The sequence below is a fragment of the Mus caroli genome, chromosome 19 (assembly GCF_900094665.2).
Source record: "Mus caroli chromosome 19, CAROLI_EIJ_v1.1, whole genome shotgun sequence".
In the NCBI taxonomy this organism is placed as follows: Eukaryota; Metazoa; Chordata; class Mammalia; order Rodentia; family Muridae; genus Mus; species Mus caroli.
In genome coordinates, this window is record NC_034588.1 from 51618772 (window position 1) to 51635479 (window position 16708).

General features: G+C 45.2%; 1 protein-coding gene across 1 annotated transcript in view; it reads right to left on the reverse strand.

The window, feature by feature from the left end:
- Gpam (glycerol-3-phosphate acyltransferase, mitochondrial) overlaps positions 1-13811 on the reverse strand; it is a 95597-nt gene extending 81786 nt beyond the window's left edge. Inside the window, exon 1 of the mRNA XM_029472900.1 lies at positions 13759-13811. The gene's annotated coding sequence lies outside the window, so the exon portion shown is untranslated. The remainder of the gene's footprint in view (positions 1-13758) is intronic.
- Positions 13812-16708: the final 2897 nt, after the last annotated feature.

Below are 16708 nucleotides of genomic sequence, written 5' to 3' on the forward strand. Positions count from 1 at the left end.
GGAATCAGGGGGGAACACATCTGGATCTCAGCCCTGCAGCTTTCAGATCATATGACAATTCATCTCTGTTGTCTTAAACAAACAAACAAAAACTTAATAAATGTATTATCCCTGGTGGCTGCTAGCCATTCTTGCCTTCCTTCTACAGATAATACAAGGTAGCATCTTTTTGGCTGGAGTGAACTCACATTCTTCTCCCAGCAGCAAGGGCTGGCTTCTAAGTTAGCCTTTAGGTATATTGTAAATTCTCTCTCTAACAATAAAATCAGACTCAGTAACTATTGAATCACCCCCACCCCACTCCCCATTTAATGGTGGCAATTGGGCAAAAATGCCATCCCTTCACAGTTATCAGGATTGCTAAATTCTTTAAACCTGTCACTCGGAACATTTAGAACTTTCATCTGGGAGAGAGCAAGCTCTTGTAAGGGATTATGGAAGAACACAGTGAAGACACGGAGGTGTCAGGCAGGGAGGGACCTGAAGCTGGAGAAGAGGGTTAGCCTCATAATGAAAAGCTAACCTTGCTGGAGAGATGGCTCAGCAGTTAAGAGCACTCATTAACTGCTTAGTTGGTTAACTTCCAGAGGTCCTGGGTTCAATTCCCAGCAACCACATAGTGGCTCACAACCATCTGCAATGAGATCCGATGCCCTCTTCTGTGTGTCTGAAGACAGCGACAGTGTATTCATATAAATAAAATAAATCTTTGCCGGGCAGGGGTGGCCCATGCCTTTAATCCCAGCACTTGGGAGGCAGAGGCAGGAGGATTTCTGAGTTGGAGGCCAGCCTGGTCTACAGAGTGAGTTCCAGGTCAGCCAGAGAGAAACCCTGTCTCTAAAAAGGAAGAAAAAAAGAAAAAGAAAGGCTAAGCTTAGACTTACAGATAAAGATCCTAGTCGCTCTGCTCTGGGGATTTGAATGCAGTCATTGCTACAGAGTTACTATTCACAGAGCCTCGGGGTCAGGATGTGGGCGGTTTGTTTTACTGCATATGGTTTGTTTTACTGCATAGCGATGTTTGTCAGAGGGCTGGGCAGATGCAGAGTCTTTTTGAATGCTTTTCTGGTTCGATTCTGTTGCAGCTCCAATTGGGTGAACTTGGAAACCCCACCTGATCTTGTTATGGCCTCAACTTCTGCTCCTTGATCGAGCAGTGTGTGCTGTGGGCTATGGGATGTGTGGGGTTCTCATTAGCAAATGCACTTGTGCGCTGACGAACCACGTGGACACTCTCATGGCTCATGGACCCTGGCAAGAACTAGGAAATGTCATTTGGTTAAGGGTTACTCAGCTTCTAGCAGAAGCCCGTCAGGCCACACACTCTGCAAATAGAAACTGTGAACACAGAGGAAGTCAGTCCGTGTATACTTTAAAGTTGGCATTGCACAACAATTTAGATAAGGATCTAAAGATGGGGCCCAGAGGTTGTGGATTTTCCAGGTGGGTCCAATGTAACATTGTGTCCTTACAAGAGGGGGCAGGAGAGGGCCATGTCCCAAAGGTCACACAGATCACAGGAATGCAGACATACAGACTAGCAACTGGACAGACAGGCTTGGACAGACAGCCTCTAGAATACTGGTTCACGACCTGTGGGTTGAGACCTCTCCAGGTCACCCAACCCTTTCAAAGGGGTCAAATATCAGATATTTACATTAAGACACATACAGTAGCAAAATTACAGTTCTCAAATAGCAATGAAGTAATGTCATGGTTTGGGATCAGCACAACATGAGGAGCTGTCTTAAAGAGTCACAGCATTAAGAAGGCTGAGAGCCACTGCACCAGTATCTAGAAAAGACAAGGAAAAGACCTAGAAAGAGCCCACAGCAGAGCCGGCCTGACAGTGTCTTGATCATTCACTGACCTCCAGAATTGCAAAATAATCTACCTGTGTAGGTTTACAGCATTATGTTTGTGTTAACTTTTGGGAGTGGCAATGGGAGAACACTCCCTTGCACACAGCCTTGCACACTGCCTTCCATATACCCTTGCACACACCCTTGCACACTGCCTTGCACACACCTTTCAGTTCCATATTCTGTGTTTAAAACATACTGAAGGCTGGTGAGCTGCCTAGCAGGTAGAGGGCACTTGCCCCTCCAGCCCTGACAATCTGAGTTTTATCCCTGGGACCACACCAGCAGGATGTCCTGACCCGCTCTTCACATATACCCCCCAGCACATGTCCCACCCCACAAAATAAATAAATACATAAAAGTTATAGAATATTCAGTATGCTGTGCTTAGGCTCTCCAAATCTCCACTTATGAAGATGCTCTCCCCTCTGTATAACATATTCCAACACCATTCATAATTCCAGCATTACAGGTCAAATCCAGCTGGAAAGAGACTGGAAAGAGAGTGGTCACTAATCCAGAGATCACCAAAGCTGACTGCGCTCTAAGTCTCCCCCTGTCCTGAACTCCTCCTGAGTCCTTGCCTTGTTTGGCTGGGCTGCTGTGTTTGCTTTTAGTGGGTGTTAGATATCCAATCCAGGACCACACGTACACCGAGCACGTGCTCCACCAGAGGCATCCCATCCCATCCCTCTCCCAATGATCTTCTCTCTGTCAGTTTGCCTGCTGGCTGAACAACAGTTCTAGGTGGTCTAAACTGAGAGCCAATCAAGTGCTAAGAAGACATTTTGACTTTAGGATGGGTATTAATCTATATAACTTGAGGATGCCTGATTAGATTCCAGGTGAGCTAGATGTTTTAAAGCCATACTAGACTTCGCTGGAAGAGACCATGTAGAATTTCCAGCTCACCCTTCCCCCACAGCCTGCCTAACAGGTTTCAGACTCAGTTCACCAACCCGCACAATCACGTACTGTCCATTGCACGCACAGATGCTTCCCATGTGTGCCCCATTGACTCTGGATCACTGGCTGGACTCCAGCTCATTCTCCTCGGGCTAGAAAGAAACTGTGCCTTCCAGAATTCGGACACATAATGCAAGGATGGTGTCTGGATATGATTAACTGCCGACTAGCTGTTTGGTCTTGTTCTGTTCTATGTCATTTGTATTGGACAGCAAAGTTGGCAGTCACAAATTTGAATGCTTAGTCATCATGGAGTGGAACTATTTGAGAAGGATTAGAAGGATCAGGAAGTGTGGACTTGTTGACATAAGCATGTCACTGGGGATGTGCTTGGGGGATTCAAAAGCCTAAGGTAAGCCCAATCTCTGTGTCTCTCTCTCTCTCTCTCTCTCTCTCTCTCTCTCTCTCTCTCTCTCTCTCTCTCTCTCTCTCCTCCTGCTGATCAGAATGTAAATAAAGGTCTCGGATACTGCCACAGCACCATGCCTTCCTGCTACCACACTCCCTGACATGGTGATGATGAACTAAACAAGCCCTCAATTAAATGTTTTATCTTTTAAAGTTGCCCTGATCATGGTGTTTCATCACAACAGTCACACCCCTAACTAAGACACCAGGTGACTTTGTGTACTCAGTTGGATAATAGCAAATGTGTTGCAAGTAGAAACATGAAAGATACTGTGTTCTAGGTTTATCTTCTCTTGTTGTATTCGAAACCAGTTGCCCACAGGGTGGAGAAGCCCATGCTAGCTTTATGGAGAATCATTGTACAGTCCCAGGTCTACAGAGTAGAGCTTAGCTGACAGCATATCACAGACACCACTGGTCCCATGTGAAACCTGCAGAATGGCCCCACAGAACCCACATCAAATTACATACCAGAGATCAGTAAACTCACAACTGTTTGATAAGCAAATATTCTGAAGGAGGGGTAATTTATTAAATACCCAAGGCTAGCCATTATGGGAATAAAATTGGCATCCCTTTAAAACTATTTAAACTGGGTATTTCTTCTTAAGTAATAATGACATCATTAATTTGGATATGGGGAAACAGACTTTCTTCCTAGAACTTTTGCTCATAAACATTGTTACAACTCTTTGAAAATAAAGTGAAAAGCAAATAAAACAGATTTAAGAATTTCTTATGCATTCTCTTTGGTCTGATAACTCCAGCTGTGCACAAATATTTATGAACAAGGACACTCAATGTGATAAACACTTTACAGTGTCAGTGTTCAGATACGGAATAGTAAAGATATGAAACAATAGGCTGCCAACCCAAAAAGATTATAGACTCATTCCTGGTGCAACATAACTGAGAAGCTAGATCAAGTTAATTTGTCAACGATCCTTCGTACCGTAAGAATCCTACCGTTTGCTCAGTAAGAACCAAGGAGGTAAATCTGTAAAGCAGCTTGCTCCAAATTTTATATTGTTTTGTTTCTGTATATGGAAGAAGAGAAAAGAAAACACTAAAATGAATTAATGAGCGAGTATTTCTGGGAATGAGGTAACACTATAGTGTGTCTGTGTGTGTTTGTGTGTGTTTATAGTATTTTTATAGTAGATGTATAGTATTTGCATTTTCTGAACAATAAAAGACTTCAGGAATGTCAAACACCCTTGAAAACCCATCCTACATGCTGATTCAGCGTAACCTTTCAGGCACCCAGACCCAGAACAGGGAGACTTCCCTGACTGCTCATTCTTTTGTGTTTATCTGACGCCATGTTGGACTGCAGTTCCCGCTTTACTTTCCTTATGGCTGTCCTCATGGTGCAGGCTTCAACCTGTGCCACATTTTATGTGGGCTCAGGGTGGCAAAGGGAGAAGCAGACATGATGGTGGAGCAGAAGAACGGCAACCAGTGGCCGGAACAGAAAGCCAAGAGCTCACATCTTGAACTGCAGGCATGAACCAGAGAGCAGACTGGAAATGGCACAGAGGGTGACCCTCAAAGCTCACCCCCATGACTCACCTCCTCCCACAAGGCAGTTGGTACCTTATAGACCTCTCCAAACAGTGCCACCAACCAAGGACCAAGTGTTCAGAGATTTAAACCTAGTGGGACATTGTCACGGTTTGTATATGCTTAGCCCAGGGAGTGCACTAGTTGGAGGTGTGGCCTTGTTGGAGTAGATGTGTCACTGTGGGTGTGGGCTTTAAGACCCTCATCCTAACTGCCTGGAAGCAGTCTTCTCCTAGCAGCCTTCAGGTGAAGAGGTAGAACTCTCAGCTCCTCCTGCACCATGCCTGCCTAGATGTTGCCATGTTCCCACCTTGATGATAATGGACTGAACCTCTGAATCTCTGTAAGCCAGCCACAATTAAATGTTGTCCTTATAAGAGTTGTCTTGGCCATGGTGTCTGTTTATAGCAGTAAGACCCTAACTAAGACAGACATTTTCATCCAAACCACTACACAGTTTCCATCTTGATGAGTTCTGAAAAGGACAGATCATGCAATCATTGAGTCTCATCCCTCTGTTTCTTTCTTCCATATGGAAGACAACAGGCCAAGCTACTTAGACCCTGCCCTGTATGGAACCGCATAGTCTGCCCAGGGTGGTCAGGTCATCATGATGCCAATAGACATTCTGTGGCTTCTAAATGAAGACTGTGACTCATCCTTGTGTTTGCTTCCTCCTGACAGCCCTATCAAGTCACTATCATGTCACCATGAGGAAGCTGAGGAACTCAGGTCAAGTAGTTTGACCGAAGACACTCACAAGCTCACGTGTGAAGTAATGGGCTCAGGGTCAGTTTTCTGCTGTATTGTTTGCCTCTTTCTGAGCCATTGAGTAAGATGGATTTGAAGGAATGAGTCTGTCTGGAAATGTTGAGCATATATGTACCAAGTTAGAAAAGCAGACATTGTCCTGGGCCCCAAGCTACTCATTGCCCTGGAGGGTAGCATGTCTTAATGATTGGGTGCATGAACCCCCATGAAGAGCCTTGCCACCTAGGAGGCCATTAAGCTCAAGGAAAACAGAGCATGTGGGCAGACCCTGGGCTTCAGTCGGGCTGGTGAGTCAGCCCTCCTCAGTGGCTATCTGACTTTGAGAAATTAAATCACTTCTCTGGGCCCCAATGTCTTCTAGAAAATGGAGGTGAGACCTGCTTTCTTACAGAGGTTTGAAGATTAATCAAGACATAGAAGAAAGAGAGCAACATGAAGCACAATGTCCAGCCTCCAGCAATGAGTGTTGGTGTCCTCTTCCTTCCTTCCTTCCTTCCTTCCTTCCTTCCTTCCTTCCTTCCTTCCTTCCTGTCTCTGGACTTCCCGTTTCTGGCCATTGATACAAGGAGGCCCCTGAGATCTATATTAGAAGAGTTGACATGTTGTTTTCTCTCACTGTCTGATACCAGCAGGCCTCCAGCTGCCTTGGGAGAGTCTTTACCAAGACAACCAGAAAATAACAAGCAAAGTAGTACTCAGTAAGGAAAACAATGTTGAGGAGATGGCTCAGCGGGTACCCGTGCTTGCCATGAACACATGAGGGCCTGAGAGTGCATCCCCAGAGTCCGTGTAAAGCTGAGCATCCTGCCCTGAAATCCCAGCACACCTAAGGTGACATGGGAGACAGAGGCAGGAACTGGAAACAGATGTGAACAGGGAGCCCCACTCTGTCTCAAACAAGGGAAGAGTGAGACATGACAGTCAAGTTGCCCTCTGTCTTCACCCTACTTGTAACCACAAAGGCGAAGCTGAGGGAAGCAAAGGTAACCTAACATCTCACCCAAGGCCATAGGCAGAGCAACCTCACATCTCAACCCAAGGCCATGGCAGAGCAACCTCACATCTCAACCCAAGGCCATAGGCAGAGCAACCTCACATCTCAACCCAAGGCCATGGCAGAGCAACCTCACATCTCAACCCAAGGCCATGGCAGAGCAAGACAGTGACTGGGTGGCACAAAGCGGGGCTGAGCTCACCAACTTAGATGCACTTACACTGAGAGAGCTTAAGTTCTATTTTTCTTCTTTATTTTAAGTCTTTAAACTGGCAACACAAACCTTATCATTTATTTTTATTAAAATAAACACGGGAGTGTTGAGATGAACCATGAAGGTTTCATTTTGTGTTTTGTATGAATTTTTAAGACCAGAACAAAGGATGCATCCTCTTCCCCCAAGCTGTTATGAGGTAGAAGGGTAAACACAGTGGGGTGGGCTCCCCAAATTCTCATGAGATCAGCTATCTCCAAGCCTGCCTCCTCGAACAACACTGTCAGAGAAACCAGAGACTAGCACCATTAACACATAAAACCAGAGAAGAAAATTTCAGTTCATCTTGAAAAGAATGAGTTCAAAGAAGGCATGAGCCAGAGACAGCTGACAAAGTATTTCACTGCATCAGGCTGCAGCGCAATGGTCCTGGGGGACCGGTTCCATTCTGTACCCAGGATGAAAGACCTTCGAGGACATCCCATGGGCTGAGGCAGGCGCCCTGGTGATGAAGGCCGATAAGAGGTGGGCCATTCACTCTCATCATATGCGACAGGAAGCCCAGAGGCCAAATGCTGTCTCGGAAAAATAGTCACACCAAGGACGGTGACATTTTTATTTCAGGGCTCTGCTTAGTTTTCAAAGCAACTCATTAGTCTATTGCATAAAAAACATAAGCCAGAGGTTTAAAAAGAATCACCCAGAATCCCCTTCTCCTGGAGATAACTTCTGAATGTATAGAATTCTAGTGCAGCTATCTTTCAGATTTATCTTATCTTTCATTACACTTAGGTATGGAGGGTTGCTGTGCACATGTGAGCACAGGCGCCTGCAGAGTTCAGAAGAGGGTGTCAGATCCTCTAGAGATAGAGACGCAAGAGGTTAGAGCCACCTCTCCTGGGTGCTGGAAGAACTCCCGTCTTCTGTAAGAGCAATATGCATTGCTAACCACTGAGCCATTTCCCCAACACCTAGATGTTTTAGTTTTTGATAGACATATGGACTGGTATGTGTCTGATGATGTGTGTTCAATTTAAAGATAGAATCATACCATCCATACCGTCCTATAAACTACTTTTTACTAAACATTACATAGTGAGCATGTTTTTCCAAGTATGTTCTAAAAATTACTAGTAGTAGTTCATCATAGATTTATGATGTATTATATATTCAATATGTAATAAATTTTATATTTGAATCTCAGTTGCGTGAACACTTCAATGTATAAATGCCCAAGATTATTGAGAATTGATTCCATTTTTTTTGTTGTGGTTGTTGTTTTTTACTATTATAAACAAGTCTAGCTATTGCGTGTTGTGCTGTGCGCTCCTTGTGGGTTGCTTTAGTTAGGTCTCACGGTAATGCCATGAGTTAGGCACCACCATCAATCCCATTTTACAGTTACTGGAACACAGAGAGAAATCAGGGCCCTGCCCCAAGGTCACGCAGTTGGCGGACATACACACTCTGGGTTTCAGAGGGAGCTGTGAGACTAGGCCCGCCCCAGCTCTCCCACTGGTCTCTGAAAGGGCTCTTCTGTCTGAAGCGAACGAATGCAGGCCATGAGAAAGAAGTCAGGCAGGCTGAAGCAAAACACGGGGGAGGTAAACACACACTAACCACTCTTTCTGCCACTCCAAGAAAGAGCTCTGAGGAAGGCAGGGGAAAGAAAGAAAAGGAGGCCTTAAGGAATAATGTGCTCATGGGACACATCTTTCTGATAGTCGTGGGACAAGAGCCAGATTCTAGAACGGAATATCATGTGCTCGAACACTTCTACCTTAAGCATGCTCCTCTACAGAAAGAAGCAACCTGCAAGTGTGTGGTTTTTCAGTCTTCGGACCACACTCTCCAGGCTTCTGCCCATTGAAGCTGGACAGAATGACAAGCTTCAAGAGAGCCCAATTGTCTTTTGTTTTTGTTTGTTTGTTTATAGAAAATCCCACAAGGGGCTGGAGAGATAGCTCAGCAGTGAAGAGCTATTTGACTGCTCTTTGAAAGGACCTGAGTTTTATTCCTAGCACCCACATGATGGCTCACAACCACCTATAGACCCAGTTTCAGGGGATCTGACATCTTCTGGCTTCTTTTGGGTACCAGGCATACATCAGGTACATATACATATACGCAGGCCATATATCCAAACATGGAAAAAAATTAAAATAATAAGAAAAAAGAAAACACTATTCAGGATTTTTTTTTTAATTTACCATTTTATTTTTAATTCTGTGTCTCTATTTGTGTCTACAGAGTTCAAGGATGCCAGAGGCACCAAGACTCTCTGGAGTTGGAGTTACGGGTGACAGTGATACTCCAGCTGTGAGTGCTGGGAACCGAATTCACTTGGGTCCTCCAGAGGAGAGATGCATGCACCTAACCACTAATGGCTCTTGGATGAAACTCTTGAGAGACAGACAGAGACAGAGAGCGAGAGAGAGACAGAGAAACACAAATTAAGAGAGGAATGCTGGGCAGAGAAAGGACAGCAATCGCTTGGGATGAGTCTGTCTTTTCTTTCACGTTTCCCTCCAAGCCTCCTGGAGATTGGTAGAAGCATCAACATTCTCCTCACGTACCCCCTCTGCCTTGATTTAAGCCAAGATGCTATCTGCTCTTGTAAACAAAAGCAGCAGAAAAGGTCACCCTGTGAAGGAAGGATGTCCTCCTGGAATGTGTTATGGTATTAGCTGGTCGAATTCTATCAAGTCACAGTATAGTGAGCCGCTAGGCTGGGAACGGACCCCAGTTCGGTGTTGCGGTCAGGGCTGACACAGAGACACCAAGGTTGGAGCCTTTAGTTGTCAACATTCATGAAGACAGATAGGGGTGGGGTAACAGCATGAGGTGCTCATTTCAGGCTTGTCCTCCTCATAACTATGTCATTAAAGACTTCAGTTCCAAACAAGAGTGCCATCTGAAGGGACCAAGTTAGTTAGCACTTTGATGGGAAAATCTAGCTCCTAGGTGATGTCTAACAGGAACAGCAAGCCTTACAGGCTGCAACACACATATGGGTTCCCTCTTGGGCATCCTCATAGCCTCCGTATGTCAGCACATGGTAATGCCACCTCATTTATTTTATTGTAGACAGCGTTTCTGAGTCTAAAATGGGACACATGTATCCCAGTCTGGCTTTGAACTCAATATATACCTTGAACTTCAGATCACCTGCCTCAATGGTATTATAGGTGACCCCTATATTACCACCTCATACTCACTGTCTTCCCATGTCTGTCATGGCATCTATGATGGCCACTCTCCGGTGTCTATTAGACTGGATTAGCATTACCTAAGGAAACACACCTCTGAGTGTATCTACGAGGTTGTTTCCAGAGACGCTTGGCTAGGAAGACCCATTTTGAATACAGGTAGCATCGTGCCATAGACCAGAGTCCAGGAATGAATGGACAGAGAGAGCCTTCCCATGCCACCCCACTCCATCCTTCCTGACTGCAGATGCATTGTGACCAAACTCTCCCACACCTGCTGCCATGCTCTCCCTGCAGGGACTGAGCCACGAGCTCTTAAGTTGCTTCTGCCCGGCATTTTATCACAGCAGTGAGAAAAGTCACTGGTACAACTCCCTGTCTGTAACGCACCATCATTGTCCTGTCGGCGGAACCTTTGACAGACATGCCTGGTGGCTGTGTGAGAGGTAGGACTGGAGAAAGGCAGGCACCCAAACTCTCCAGGAGCAGTCCAATGATGGGGCAGCTGTGGTTAATCCAGCAGAAAGGATGGGAAGGAAGAAAACAAAGCTGGAAGCATCAGCCACAGTAGGTCTTGGCAGGGGAGGGGCAAACACCAGAACCCGGAAGCTATAGGGAGTCATTGAAAATGCCGGAATCTGGAAATTATATCGAGTCATTAAAACCACATGGAGTGGCCAAGACGTTCACTTGGCTGCACGTACAAAAGAGCACCTGTTTTAGAACTGCCTCCTCTGAAATATGGGACTCTCCCTTCTCCGTGAGTAAAAGAGCATGCCCCACCCGTCTCTGCCTTACTAGGTCAGCGGAAACCTGAGTCCAGAGTAACCGCACCGACTCCATTTGTCCTTTCTTCCAAAAGCCGCTTTCTTGTCATCTTCTCACTTGTAATGTGTACGCTACCTCTAAAGGGACACCTTGAAGTTACTTGATACGGGTCCCAAAAGTCCCAGGACGATGGCTACAACTCCACCGGGATGCTATCAGAGCGCTCGCGATCACTGATGCAGACAAATGGGGATTGACCGATAGGATAATGGTTTCAGGGTACTGAAAAGGAGGCCCTGGCATGAAGTTCTGGGCTTGAGTGATGAAGAGAGGGGCTGATTCCACTCCAGATAAGCCTGAGAGAGGAGACAAGAGGGCAGCATATGCATGTTTCCAATGGCCACTTGATAGGGTACCTGTGAAGGACCCGAGGAGAGATTCTGGAGGGTAGCTTGTGGGTCAGGTGGTTGCTCGCTGATCCTAAATCCCATTTATTAGTAGAAAAGCAAGGACTTTTGGCATTGATCCTAAGTGAGGTTATTTTCTGTGTCTCCCGTTGTTCAAGAACTGGGGAAGGAATAATAATAATAATAAATAAATAAATAATGCCAGTTTCTGAACAAAACAATATTCTCTTGCCAAATGAAAGGGGACAGTTTCATAATAAAACTAGATTCCTGTTCCTGACTCTGTATAAAAATCGCCTCATTGTGGGTGCTAGACCTTAATATAAGAGCTGAAACTCTGAAAGTGTTAGAGACAGAGCCATGCACAAGAACTTTCTCAAAGGGACTCCGATCACGCAGGAAGGAACATAAAGTCCTGACAAGTGTGGTTGCATGATGTTAAAAGACTTCTGGATAGAAGAGAGTTCACAGAGCAAATGAAGAGATGGCCTATTGAACGGCAGAAAAGTCACAGTTAACTGTACATCTCACAGAAGGCTTGGTATCCAGAATACAAAAGGAACTCAAAAATCTAAATACCAACAGACCACACAATGCAATCAACAAATGGCCCAGTGATAAGGATGGACAGACAGCTCCCAGAAGAGGATGCCCAGAGGGCTAGGAAACATGAAAGGTGTCCAACAGCCTTCATCAAGGAAATCCAAACTAAACTACACTGAGATTGCATCTTCCTGTCACACTGGTTACCATGGAGACAACAAATAAAGGCCAAGGAGATGGCTCTGTGGGTGCGAACACAGACAAGCTGTTCTAGCCCAGCTCTCCAAAACTTGTACCCTGACCTACACACACACATTGTGCACACAGACACATACACAGAGAGACACACACACATGCACACACACATACACATTCTGCACACACACATGCACACATACATTGTACACACACACACATGCATACACACACACACACCTAATAAATTTGTAAGCAAAGCAGAACAAGTGATAAGTGCTGGTTAAAATGTAAGAAAGGGGAGCCTATGTATATGTATATGTATATGTATATGTATATGTATATGTATATGTATGTGTGTATATGTGTGTATGTGTTTTTATATATGTATATGTATATGTATAAATATACTTATGCATATACATATACATATGCACATGCACATACACATACACATACACATACACATACACATACATATACATATACTGCTGGTGGGGGGTTCTCAAAATGCTGAGAAATAAAACTACCATAGGCCCAGCAATGCCACTGTGGGTTGCCCAAAACACACTAGGTCAGTACACTGCAAGGAATCTCAAACAGCCACTTTTATGGTGGCACTTCTCACAATAGCCAAAGAATAGAATCAGACCATGTGTCCATCGACACATGAAGAAAAATAGAAATTACATGTGTATCCACAGGAGCTATATTCAGCCATAAGGAAGAGCAAGATTATGTCATTTGCCAAAAAAATAGATGCAGTCAAAGGCCATTATATTAAATACACTAATGTCAACTCAGGAAGAAACACATCTAGAATGTCCTCCCATTGATGGATTATGATACATAGGACTTAAAGGGAGGGCAGGAGGAGGACGGAGGGAGATTAGCCCAAGAAGAGAGGTAGGGAAGAGGGTGGCAAGCAGGTGAATACCCTAGAAAATATAATACACTTGAAAGGAGTTGTCTTTATGAAAACAAGCATTCTACACAATGATATAGACCAATAAAGAATGTCTGAAAGAAAAACAAACTTTGTCATAACAGTTGGAATGAGACAGGCTTTCCAATAGTGAGGGCAGTTATCACTTACACATCTCAAGTATATGTGTGGGAGGAGCAAAGCTCAAATCTGTAATAAAAATGTGTGTCTTTTATATCATGAATAAAACATGTTTAAAGATCAATTTTTAAATATTTTTTTAAGTTTTTTGAACCAGGGTTTCTCAGTGTAGCCCTGGCTTTCCTGGAACTCACTTTGTAGACCAGGCTGGTCTCAAACCCAGAGACCCAACTGCCTCTGCCCTCCAAGTGCTGGGATTGAAGGCGTGCGCCACCACGTGAAGCCAGTGGTGGTTTCAATGAAAGATTTTAAATTGTAGAACAGAGAAGGGGATGTGGTTCCACGGGTAAGGTCACCTGCTCCACAAGTGCAAGAGCTGAGTTTGGAGTCCCCAGAACTCATGTTAAAAGCCAGGCATGACTGAACAGGGCTGAAACCCAAGCACTGGAAAATTTGAACAGCCTGCCTAACTGAAACTACTAACGTCCAGCTCAATGAAAGAATCTGTGGGCCTTTACTCAAATGGCTTACACTACTGTACCCCTTTCCATCTTTGCCTTTGAATATTTGAAATTATTCATGAGCGATCCTGACCATCTAAGACATGAATGTGTTGAAGGAGGCCTGGGTTGTGGATCTGTGGGGTAGTCTGTGACGCAGAGAGGAGAGCAGTGGCAGTCAGCATAATTATCATCACTCAGATACCAGTCAGTGGAAGTGGATGCAATGGCCTCAGCAGAGGTGAGGGGCAAGGAAGAAGACACACAGAAGAGGAAGTTAGTAGGGACTTACAGTTCAGATAAATGTTAACAGTTGCAGGAATAAGATGAGGTCCAGAGTTCAGTCCCCAGGGATCACAGAGGTTCTACTGTGCTGCAGCTGGAAGTGATAATCACAGGACAACAGCAGCTTGTAAGCTGGGAGCTCTCAAGGATGCCTGGGAAGGGCACAGTTAAAGATAGCAGCAGCAAGACAAACACTGAACTAGGTCAAAGTTTATACAGAGGTTGCCTCAAGGAGATCCAACTCTGTGTTTGTCTCTCTTATAAAACATATAAAAAATATTTTATATGTTTCCTAAATGTTATAAAATTTCTGCAACAACTGTGTGTTATTTCTGTAGTATGCACAGCAAGCTAGAAAAGAAATCAAGAAGATGAGAGGAAGAAATGTGCCAAGAAGACTGGTGGGGGCAGGGGGAGCTGAGGAGAGCTGAGGAGTGCTGAGGAGGAGCTGAGGAGTGCTGAGGAGGAGCTGAGGAGAACTGAGGAGGAGCTGAGGAGGAGCTGAGAAGAAGGTCTCTGAGGAGAGCTGAGGAGGAGCTGAGGAGGGCTGAGGAGGGCTGAGGAGAGCTGAGGAGAGCTGAGGAGGAGCTGAGAAGAAGGTCTCTGAGGAGGAGCTGAGGAGAGCTGAAGAGGAGCTGAGGAGAGCTGAAGAGGAGCTGAGGAGAGCTGAGGAGGGCTGAGGAGGGCTGAGGAGGAGCTGAGGAGAAGGTCTCAGAGAGCTGAGGAGAGCTGAGGAGGAGCTGAGGAGAGCTAAGGGAAGCTGAGGAAGAGTTGAGGAGAGCTGAGGAGGGCTGAGGAGGAGCTGAGGAGAAGGTCTCAGAGAGCTGAGGAGAGCTGAGGAGAGCTGAGGAGGGCTGAGGAGAGCTGAGGAGAAGGTCTCAGAGAGCTGAGGAGAGCTGAGGAGGAGCTGAGGAGAAGGTCTCAGAGAGCTGAGGAGAGCTGAGGAGAAGGTCTCAGAGAGCTGAGGAGAGCTGAGGAGGAGCTGAGGAGAGCTAAGGGAAGCTGAGGAAGAGTTGAGGAGAGCTGAAGGGGAGCTGAGGAGAAGGTCTCAGAGACCAGAGGGGAGCTGAGGAGAGTTGAGGAGGAACTTAAAAGAATTGAGGAGAGCTGAGGATGAACTGAGGAAAGCTGGGGTCTCAGAGAGCTGAGAATTGCTGAGAGCTGAGGAGAAGGTCTCAGCCAAATACCAGCAAACCTCTGCTTAGAGTCACTTCTCAAGGCCTGTCTCTGCCTGCACTCTCATGAGCTATAGTCATTGCAACCTTTAGTCAGAGATAAAACACCCTCAGCTGCAAGGCTGACTTCATTATCAGAAAGACCTTGTGTGGGTGACCATGTAGCTTTTACATCTGCTTACCTACCAGCCTCTCTCCACTTAGGAAAATATGAGACAGACAGATGTTTAGATAGAAGATAGATAGGTAGATAGATGACAGAAAGACAGTTAGACAGATATAGATAAACACATGTATGTAACTATGGATTGGCATATTATGAAGTACATTGAGTTTGTTTGTTTGTTTGTTTGTTTGTTGGGTTTTGGGGGGTTGTTTTGTTTGCTTTACTTTTTATTCCTTCCTTCAGTCCATCGACCCTGCCCTCCTTCCTTTTACAAAGGGATGGACTTCATGGTCATTATTGCAGTTAACAAGTTCATACCTAAGTGAGACTCTTCAAACCATTCATTTGTTCATTCCCCTCAGGAACCTGTTCCCAGTTCTGTGCAAGCTGGCCAGCGGGGAAAGCTTCCTGGTTGGCACCTATTTGTTTTCTTCAAGAACTGTGGCCAGTGTGTGTGTGTGTGTGTGTGTGTGTGTGTCCTCAGAAATAGGCTCTTAGCATCGAATTCTGGTAAGCAACCAAGAGCAACGGTGGTAGCCTGTGTTTCAATTTCTGAATGTCTTTTCTGTAACTTTCACCCTAACTATTTAAAACCTGTGACTAAAGCATGTCAATTTGCCCATGGTCACAGAGTTATAGGCAGAAACAGAACAGGGAGAGGGTCTAATTGAAGGTTCTCAACCTGGGGGGTCAAATGACCTTTTCACAAGGGTCACCTAAGACCATTGGAAACACAAGTATTTTCATTATGATTCATAACAGTAGCAAAATTACAGTTATGAAGTAGCAACAAAAAATAATTTTGTGGTTGGAAGTTACCACCAGACCCTGCTGTGGGGAGCCCTCTGCCTCTCTGAGGGAAGTCTGTCCTGAACTATGTAGATTTTGGAGGTATGAACAGGACTGTAGGTGAATTTCCTATCTTAAACACCTATTTAAATTTACATTTCCATAGCTTTTTAATCCAGCCTTAAAGAGAAGAGAAAGAGGACTTGAAACAAGACTCCTAAGCAGATTCTTAATGGCCCAGGCAACTAGTAGAGGACACAGTGCACACAGTCAGGAGGGGAGCAACACTGCCCTTCTGATATTTAGATTATAGGCCCAATTGCATGACAACTAGCTTCGTTGCTCAAAATCAACTTGCCAGATCGTTGTTTGACTTTTTTATTGCAAAAGAAAATGAAACCAGCGTACTAAGATCTCCCATTCAGGATCTTGCAGCACACACAAGTCCAATTCTGGGTGACCCCCCAAAAATTAATCATTATTCAAACTAACACATCACCTCACTAGATCGCAGTCAAATAAAGCCCGACAACCAACAGGGAACTGCAAATGAGACACTCCACAGGCTGAGTTGCAGGCAACTCTGGCTCTGGAACACGAGTTGGCCAACACAAAGCAAGGGATACAACAACCAGAAAAACACCTTGTCTGTGTCCCGCAGTGCTGCAGATGACAGGCAGCGCAAAGGGCTGAGCCAAATTCTTCCTGTTGGGGATGATGGTAGTTGCTCTGCTTTCAGTGGGAAAAACAACACTGTGAGACCGGAGGCAACTGAAACCTCTCGGAAGTACCCAGATGTTTGAGAGCAGCCTCTTGATGTCTCCCTG